The 10,446-nt window shown below is 38.2% G+C and overlaps 1 long non-coding RNA gene across 1 annotated transcript; it reads left to right on the top strand.

The window, feature by feature from the left end:
- The first annotated feature begins 5,111 nt into the window (after nt 1-5,111).
- Nucleotides 5,112-7,375, top strand: LOC120551977. Its single transcript, XR_005637948.1, has 3 exons — nt 5,112-5,357; nt 5,867-5,960; nt 6,996-7,375. It is a non-coding gene; the product is annotated as an uncharacterized LOC120551977 (long non-coding RNA).
- Nucleotides 7,376-10,446: the final 3,071 nt, after the last annotated feature.

A 10,446-nucleotide genomic window follows, 5' to 3' on the forward strand; every position in this document is an offset into this window, starting at 1 on the left:
TAGCAGCCATAAGGTTAAAGATAAGGCAATTTATAATAGGGTTGGACACTGTCAGAAAAAAAAGACACAAAAGTAGCATAGGGTATAACACGTTTTAGAATGGTGTTACAAAATAAATGAAAAAAAGAAACAAAAGCCAAGAGGAGATTTTATATATTCAGGCCAAGAAATTCCCTGAAGCCTAGACATTAAAATGTGGTAGATGTAAAGTATTGTATCTTAGCAAAGATTCAAAAGATGTTGTAGCCACTGGTAATTTCCTAGTGCTGCATGTTTAAATCTATCAGGATTAATCTGCCAGGGGGGCCAAGAGCACAAATGAGCTATTGGGCCTCTATTGACTCCAGTTCCTTTTCGCTTTGCTTTAGAACACTAACTGGGCCCATATTTGTTTTGTGGTAATTTTACTATTTCCGCCAGGAGAATAGTAAAATAGGCTTTTATACTGCCATTGACTGCTGACCCCTCACTCTTAACCAGCCAGTGGGGGGTGACAACTTTACACACAAGATATCTCTTAATTTTTATGTAGATTTGCAGATGTGCAGACCATGCCCATTCACCAATGCAAATTCCACATTAGTGTAACTTATTGTGGCAATAAACCCTTTTTATATATTTGATATTGATACATTGACCCCACGTTCTTTCTGCTATACACATTGGACAAACTTTAGGAAGCTCTTGTATTGTGCGGTGAACTCTGTAGCCTTAGTAGCCACTAGATGGGCTTTTTATCCCTGGAGCTTTTTAGTCTTTTTTTATATGATTGTAATTTAATTGTCATAAGAAAGCCAGCCCTTTGCAGTCTGCTACCCCATAGTCCTGTCTGTTAGCTTGTGGTAAAAGCAACTACTGAGACTGGGTTTTTTGAACACTGTCTAAACACTCTGGCAGCATAATGCATAATTAGTATCATTGACAAAACTGCACCCAAAAGTCAGGGCTATATTTTCTACATCACTTGTTGCCATGTCACTGGGTTAAAGTGTTTGTGAATCCAAAGCTGTTTGTGTCATTAAGGCTAGAGAGTTGTTTTGTGGGAGCTTTTAGACTCGATGTGCTGTTGCATCTGTCAAAGAGACAAAGCTGACGTCTCCATAAATAAAAGACACTGCACTCAGTGCTGTTCCAATTTTCGGCTTTTCTCTGCAAATTAAAAGCCATCTTTTGAATCTGAGAAACAAGGATAGAACACAACAGTTTGTCTCACATTGAGCCCTTCAAAAACCAATGCAGTGACATCAATTGTGTTCATCTGTAGTAAGAACCCACAATAGATGAAGAATAAATTCAACATGACAGCAAATGGAAAGTATATTGTCACTTAAACAGAGACACACTAGCCAACACAGTCTATTCTGCAGAGAGGATATAATCAGCAGCTTATTTGCAGTATTATATGTTTGAAAGACTCTGCAAGGTAACAGAATTACTAACCATTGTTTGTAAAAAGAAAAGTACTGTATGTTTCGGAAGGTAAATGTTACTTCTAAGGTTCTCTCTCACAGGCCACAGAGGGTCCACCCAAGAGGGTGTGTGTCATAGAAACTCATAATTAGACCAGCTGCAGAACTCCAGTTCAAATACCATTGAAATTATGATACAAGATGAAAGCTATGCATACAAATATGCAGATGAAATCGCTTTCACTGTCCTGTGTGATCAGAGTGTTCTCCAAACTTGGTGTCAGCAGAAAGCTATGGAGCTTAATGTCACTAAAACAAAAGAACTGACAACCAGCTTTAATCCGGACTTCCTGTCATACTCAGTGGACAGACACCACCCCTGAGCAAGACCGTTTTAGCCACGGAGGCAACATCAGCCCTTTACTGGCCATGAACGTGTTTCTTGTGATGGTTTTCAGCTTCACCATCACAATAGCAAAACGTTTTTTTGTCATCCATCTATCAAACCAGTGTGGATCACATTTCAAAGCAGTAATAGCAGTGTCAAAAGCGTACTGGTCCTTGTGACAGAGGCAGGAGGAGGGACCTTGCTACTTCTTCACTAAGCATATAAAACCCACCACCCACCCTTTCACTGTGTTTACTTTTACTCTGCATAGAACTACACATGCAGCATGACAAATATTGACATTCCCCATGTCCTTGATGTATAAGCGCACAGTAATTGTATTTATGAGTGAGGGAGTGCAATGCATTATTTCATATGAGCTATGGCTTTTTGTCTGAGACTGATTATTACAAATGACCATGTTAACACTAATCATGTGAACGTATCATTTATAAGCACAGCTTATAAATAGCAAAGATTACATTCATATTCAAACTGAACTGATGTTCCTCTGTAATATGTATTGCTAAAATACGATTTGCTTGCAGTGTATTTAATAAGGTAGGGCCTAAATATATGCATATACTGAAGCTGTAACATATTCATGTCGGCACTTCAATATTTAAAAAGCCTAAGCATATTCAGTATATTAAATCATAGAGTAGAGAAGATTTTAAACTTAGCGTGTGTGTGTGCTTCACAACCTTATGCAAACAGCTACAGTATAGCAGCCTCAGCATCTGAAACTATATTCTTTTTCTCCTCCTGTGTGATTAATAGAAAAAAAATCCATATCTTCATCTTATCTATCTTCAAATTATATAGCCATCTTTTTAATGTTTTACATTAAATGTCACTATAACAGTGATAATGGGTTGAAAATTAAAGGAGCGTACTGTAGCCCACTGGTATTTTACTTCTAGTACCTCTCAAGTGCACTTTAAGTTGAAGTGAGACATGACCAAATTATTGCCAATTCAGGTAATTGCTTGATTAGAATTTTAATCTTTCGGATTTCCAACGTGAGGTTGAACAGATTAATTAGGAATTAGTTTGAGTTATGGACTTGTTTTTAAAGGCTAAATAAGACTTTTCCTCTATATGACATTGATAATGAAACAGGACAAAGCATCTTTTCCTGTTATAAGGCCTCTCGAATTTTCGTTCTAGCTGTACATCAATAGTACGCTATAGCAGGATGCTGCTACTGAGTTGCAAAGTAGGGGTAGTGAGGATGTATTTCAAGCAGTGTTCTGGAAGGAAAAAATCCTGTTTTATTAGAAAACAATATTTGGAGCACTTCCAAGGCTTGGCCATGCATGTCTTTGATAACAACTCAGGGGTTCAAGCTTGTGGAGATAAAGCTTACAAGTTTTTTGTCAACCTGGATCCTATTTTCCTATGTTTTTGTGTCTAAGTGACTGGTGGGAACAACAATCTTTGACATTGGTCCAGTATTAAGAGAGATCTCTGCAGTTGGCAGCGGAGAAACAAGCTACAATGTAAGTTAATAGGACAATTGTTCAGCTTGTATTTACACTGTAAAAACTCCAACTTAATATTGTTGACATGAAAAAGTATTTTAAGTGTTTAAGAATTGAAAATGTAAATTATTAATATTTGACAAAAAAATGTAAGTCGCTCCAGCAAAAGTTCAAATTTGTATGATTCAACCCCATTTAGTAAGTCATTACAAAATACATAATTCAGTTGGGATGCACAACTTATATTTAAATGTCCACAACAAGTGGAGAAAGTTCTGATAACTCATATGTCTTTGTTGTGAAATGCGGGAAAGCCAACTTTCCGAGTTGAAGATAGTCACTTGAAGTCATCAGATCCCCGCACTGGCTGTTGCAGCGGAGCTGCATGAAACCTGGAGCCCACACTGCAATTGGTCCGCACAGGCAAGTTTGAACTTTTTTTTCACTTAAAATATAAATTGTGTAATTGTATAATTGTGTGATACATTAGTGGATAAGGTAGGCAGTGTTACTTTATTGACAACAGTTTGGCCCAAAGCTAACGTTAGCCGCTAGCTTCTGCTTAGCTAGCAGCAAGGTTACCGTTAGCTAAGACTAACGTTAGCTGATAAATGCGGTACTTTTCTAAGCAGGTATCTAACTTGGCTAAGGTTACCGTTTAAACTTCGAAAAGCTTTTCAGACCGGTAGCGTTAGCTAAGTTAAAATACTTGTGTGATTCTAGCTACTATTTCGTAATTGCGGGAACGCGTGCCTAGCTAGTAACGTTATACATTTCTAACAGGGTCGGCTTTCGGTTGCTTAAACCTAAACAACCTAGCTAGCTCGCTAGTACCAACAGTTAAGCTATTAGTTGGGTTCAATTCAAGTCAGTGTTGTGAATAGTGTTTTAAAGTAACTTTAGTACTAACGTGAGTTAGCGTTAGTATAAGTATAATGTCTAAATAATAGGTAAGAAGAATAGATTGCGCTAGATAAATCATGCTGCCTCAAGACAGACTTCCACCTGCATCTCTCTGTCTTCTGATTCTGGAGAGAAGCAAGGAGGTTTTATAAGACAGATGGCAAAGTTAGGACGGTTACACACTGCCTGCGTGGCGTGAGCGTGGCGTTTCTGTTGCGTGTCAGCTGCGTGGATTTTTCTGTCTTTACACACCAGAAATGCTGCTGCTAGCCTTGTCTGTACACATGTACTGTATGTTTCTCATTGATAAAATGAAATACTGTGTTAAACATAAATATCTACAGATCTGATTACAGAAAAGACAACGTCGGCAGTATTGACGGCAAAATAGGCTCCAGAATATTTCCTTCTGTATTGACAGGTGCAATATTAGAAAATCTCGAGGCTTTCAAACATCAACAGGTCATTTATTAATATGTATTCGTGTCTGAACGACATATAAACATATTTTTATATTCTATTTTGCCTGGAAATGCTTCCAACACGCTTGCGTGTCGCTGAAAAATAGTCGTTGGTTCTATTTCTAGCATGCATGCGTTTTTCGGTGTGGCTCGAGCCGCGCCTGAGACGTGCGTGTGGAGGTGTGTAAGCTCTAACCTGGTAACATGGGAGCCCAAATAAAAACGGAGACGCCACGCAGCTGACACACTCGCCAGCCTTCGAGATTGAGCGGGGTCTAATAATGAATGTTATTGCGCTTGACTGACGCGGGGCTCAACTCCTAAAATATACGTGTATGTGTATGGATCAACTGATCTGTTGCACCACAATTAATCAATGTTTTAAACTGATTAAGAACCTGATTAAGAATTGTTTCTCCTATGTTTTGCTTATTACCAATATATTGTAACCTTTGTCTTTCAGATTGAGTTGAATGCAATGCAAATCCTGCAAATTCACCAACCTCAAAGAAGCTGTTCTCCTGAAGCACTAGGCCTACTGTCTGTATCACAGAGGCAGGCAGAGTTCTATCGGATCACCAACAAGAACCTACTAGACAACTTTAGAGCAGCCATTAATCTGGACACTCCAGGACTGCTTAGACTCTATCGGGCTAGGAGGCCAGCTATTCCGTCTGAGATGGATCAACTCCTTAAGGGACTGGATGAAGAGGTGATTAATTTAGTAATCTCAGTATTTTGGAAAATGTTGACAGTTGTATTGCAAGAAATCATGGGATTTTTTTACTGCAAGATATATAAAGCTAAAATAATAAATACAAAGTTTCCAATTTAAGGTGTTTATCATAGTATCAAACATTAGAATTAACCCAATATACACTACCTAACGCATAAAAGAAAAGTAGCGACTAGGTGCTGAACAAAGTGGCACATGTAGCAGCTAAAAAGCATTATATATTGTAAGTTTTGAGTTACCCTTAGATTTGCATTCTACTAAAATTTGCTCTCGATGTAGAAGAAAACAGCGGTTTACCAATACTTACCAATACAGTTAATTGTGTGATTCAGTTTTAGTCCTCTGCCTTAGTAAATAAAAAAAGGCAGCTGTCACAGAAGTTGCTCAATTGTTAACTGGCCAGTCCCTTTGCGTATAGCTTTGGCTTTTCTGCTTGTTACTTAGATTTTGTTTTAATGTTTTTCCTCCATCTTTTTGTGTTTCAGACCAATGACATCACAGCACACACAGGCTGCAGCCTTGAAGGGCCTTCCTTTGTATATCTGTGAAAGTCACGAGAAGCTGTACAGGAGTTGTCTGGTGAGTGGTTATTAGCAACTCCTGTTTATGTTGTACTTGACTAGGATTGTTACCGAACAGTTAACACTGCCCATTTTTCCATTCCAGTTTATCTATCCACTGTTGTCCTTGCCCATTTTTATCTAAATGCATGAAGTGTCTCAAATAGATGTACTTTGCTGTTAATATTCTTTATTCAAGCTGCAATATTGAGAAATTTGGTTTGGTGCTCTTTAGTGCCATCTAAAAGCCCCAAAATTGCAACTGCAGTGAAACGTATAGTTGTGAAACGGATAAGAAACTCAGTCAGAAATCTGTCATCAAATCCATGTTTACTCATTAATTAATCTAGATACCTAATTTTGGAAACTTAAATTCATATATAGCCGATATATAATAAAGCTTCTAATATAACGTATTCATACTAAACTTATGCTCTTTTGAAGGTATTAACGCAGCTCTCTCCTGTCAGATACACGGCACAGGGAGGTCTTATTTTCTGTCAATTCTAAAGGGACCGTTTTATTAGTTATTATAATTTGGTGATTAACAACCAAGTCTCTTCCTATTCCATGAATTGTATGACAATTTTTTCTCGTTGTCTCTGCAATTTAAGATTTACATTAGCGTCTTTGTACTGTCTTCTTTTTCTTTGCCCTCTTTGTTTGTTTATTTCCGGTACCGGCAGCCGCCTGATAGGTCATCAGCATGACCAATTGCTGAACCCAGATTGTCTTTGTCAGAAAGCTGAACGTTTAGTAAGCAGCAAACGATCCTGTGAGGCAGATAGCCGCAGTAGTGCCGTTTTTTTTAATTCTCTTACAATATATAATTAAACTGTACATTTTCATTTTCAAATCTCAGTTGTTTTTTTAACAATTTGAATATATATTCAAATTTAGAATATTCTTTGACAGCCCTACTAGATACACGCTTATAATCAGGGGAAGAAGTAAAAGTACTAATACAACATGTACAAATACTCTAAAGATTGTAAAATGTCTGTCAGTTTGATTTACTAATCATATATTTGTCTTTCCTGTCTGACATCACAAGGATACTGACCCAGAAGAGGAGCAGACAAAGCCTCATTGTGGGGATACTTACTATGGAGGATGATCAAAGTACGGCTCCGGCAAGTTGCAAATGTAGCTGTGGTTCTAGAAGAAGACATCGTCTTACAAGACCTCCCTGACCTGCTAACGGCCTTTGTTTTGCTCTTTGGGCTGATATGCCTCAAACATTTAGTTTCCCAAGGAACTGAGGTACACCTTCGAAACATTTCAGAAGTTGTTAACTAATCTAACCTTGCTGTCCTTACTAAGTATATAAGTAAAAAAATTAGAATATGTTATCTGACATCCACAACTACTACTGTTCAGTAGGGGTGCACGATTCAGAAAATGTCACAATTCAATATCGATTTTCATAGGGCTGTGTTCGATTGAAGAAATTCTTAGTCAACTAACACTCATTCAACTGTATCGACTAATAGATTAGTTGATTTAATCGACAGATCTGTAAATCTGAGTTTCTCTGCAAAGAGTCATGCAAAAGGATGCATATATTGAATAAGATAATGCCTCCTTTGCATATTTAAACACATTTCAGAAAACGTGTAATACAACAAATAACTGCCTTAATGAAAGTTATTAAAGTAGATTTCACGGTGATATCTATTAGGTAAAATGTCAACCCTTAATTCGTGTGTTTACCAGAGATGTGCTCGTACGTTTCTTGGAAATAAGTCATTCAGCATGAAAAAAGCATCAAACATGACTAATCGACTAAAGAAATCTAAGTTGACTAAGACCAAAACGACCGATTAGTCGACTAAGAGGGAGCAGCCCTAGATTTTCGATTTAAAAAACGGTAGAGCTTGAATCGCGATTCAAATGTGAATCAATTTTTTTGCACACCTACTGTCCAGGCAACACTGTTTATTAAAGGAATAGTTTAGCATTTTTTTAAGTGGGGTTCTTTGAGGTACCTACAGTGCCTTGCGAAAGTATTCGGCCCCCTTGAACTTTTCGACCTTTTGCCACATTTCAGGCCTCAAACATAAAGATATAAAACTGTAATTTTTTGTGAAGAATCAACAACAAGTGGGACACAATCATGAAGTGGAACAAAATTTATTGGATATTTCAAACCTTTTAAACAAATAAAAAACTGAAATATTGGGCGTGCAAAATTATTCAGCCCCCTTAAGTTAATACTTTGTAGCGCCACCTTTTGCTGCGATTACAGCTGTAAGTCGCTTGGGGTATGTCTCTATCAGTTTTGCACATCGAGAGACTGACATTTTTGCCCATTCCTCCTTGCAAAACAGCTCGAGCTCAGTGAGGTTGGATGGAGAGCGTTTGTGAACAGCAGTTTTCAGTTCTTTCCACAGATTCTCGATTGGATTCAGGCCTGGACTTTGACTTGGCCATTCCAACACCTGGATATGTTTATTTGTGAACCATTCCATTGTAGATTTTGCTTTATGTTTTGGATCATTGTCTTGTTGGAAGACAAATCTCCGTCCCAGTCTCAGGTCTTTTGCAGACTCCATCAGGTTTTCTTCCAGAATGGTCCTGTATTTGGCTCCATCCATCTTCCCATCAATTTTAACCATCTTCCCTGTCCCTGCTGAAGAAAAGCAGGCCCAAACCATGATGCTGCCACCACCATGTTTGACAGTGGGGATGGTGTGTTCAGGGTGATGAGCTGTGTTGCTTTTAACGCCAAACATAACGTTTTGCATTGTTGCCAAACAGTTCGATTTTGGTTTCATCTGACCAGAGCAACTTCTTCCACATGTTTGGTGTGTCTCCCAGGTGGCTTTTGGCAAACTTTAAACGACACTTTTATGGATATCTTTAAGAAATGGCTTTCTTCTTGCCACTCTTCCATAAAGGCCAGATTTGTGCAGTATACGACTGATTGTTGTCCTATGGACAGAGTCTCCCGCCTCAGCTGTAGATCTCTGCAGTTCATCCAGAGTGATCATGGGCCTCTTGGCTGCATCTCTGATCAGTCTTCTCATTGTATGAGCTGAAAGTTTAGAGGGACGGCCGGGTCTTCGTAGATTTGTAGTGGTCTGATACTCCTTCCATTTCAATATTATCGCTTGCACAGTGCTCCTTGGGATGTTTAAAGCTTGGGAAATCTTTTTGTATCCAAATCCGGCTTTAAACTTCTCCACAACAGTATCTCGGACCTGCCTGGTGTGTTCCTTGTTCTTCATGATGCTCTCTGCGCTTTAAACGGACCTCTGAGACTATCACAGAGCAGGTGCATTTATACGGAGACTTGATTACACACAGCTGGATTCTATTTATCATCATTAGTCATTTAGGTCAACATTGGATCATTCAGAGATCCTCACTGAACTTCTGGAGAGAGTTTGCTGCACTGAAAGTAAAGGGGCTGAATAATTTTGCACATCCACTTTTTCAGTTTTTTATTTGTTAAATATGTTTGAAATAGCCAATGAATTTCGTTCCACTTCATAATTGGGACCCACTTGTTGTTGATTCTTCACAAAAAATTACAGTTTTATATCTTTATGTTTGAGGCCTGAAATGTGGCAAAAGGTCGAAACGTTCAAGGGGGCCGAATACTTTCGCAAGGCACTGTATGCATAGTTATGGAGATGGCGATGAGTGCAGTCACTATAAGGAGATGGTGGAGATGTCACTGTAGCAGAAGTCATCCTTGTACTGTGGGGGTGAGTAGAAAAAATGCCTTTTTACCACATAGGAAATGCTTACCTAAAATAATAAATAAATGTCTGTTCAAATGTACACAAAATGTTGTCTCTGCTTTAGTTTGCCGCCAGACAGACATTTATTTTTGCACTTTTTTTTGTAGTGTAGTTTGGGCCATGTATTTCTGCACCAACTCCCCTGCTCTGATTTGCGTGTTGAGTGATTGCGCTGCACTCCACCAGCATGAGTTGGCATAGTAATACAGGGCTAAGGGACATCTCCCCCAAACTCCTTATAGTGAATGCACTAATCACCATCTCCATAAGGGAAAAGACTAACTATGCAAAGGTAGCTCATACAACCGCACTTCAAATATGCTGAGCTATGCTTTTAACTGTATAACTGTTTAACTTACTAACAAACATTGCTCTATCTGTACACTTTTTAAGTTTTTGTCTCCTTTTCTACCCATTTCTTATATTCAGTTGTTCTTTAAGTAACCTGCACTTTATTAGTTATATATAATACTATACCGTTATTTACTTGTGTAAGGATTTCATTGTGTGAAATTGTTGATACACCGACAGTATTTTAATACATATAGCATTTGCTGCAACATTTTACAAGTTAGAAAAGTACAACTGTTTGGCCTGATTGGGTCAGTTACGGGTCTCCGCTGCTCTCAGTTGCTTGTATGAAGCATTTGATACATGTTAAACATGTTGAATAAAAAAAAGCTTTGAATCAAGACATTGTATATGATTATTTGTATGTGCAAATTATTTGTATAAGTGGGTATTATGGTTATATTG

Source organism: Perca fluviatilis, chromosome 22 (assembly GCF_010015445.1).
Source record: "Perca fluviatilis chromosome 22, GENO_Pfluv_1.0, whole genome shotgun sequence".
In the NCBI taxonomy this organism is placed as follows: Eukaryota; Metazoa; Chordata; class Actinopteri; order Perciformes; family Percidae; genus Perca; species Perca fluviatilis.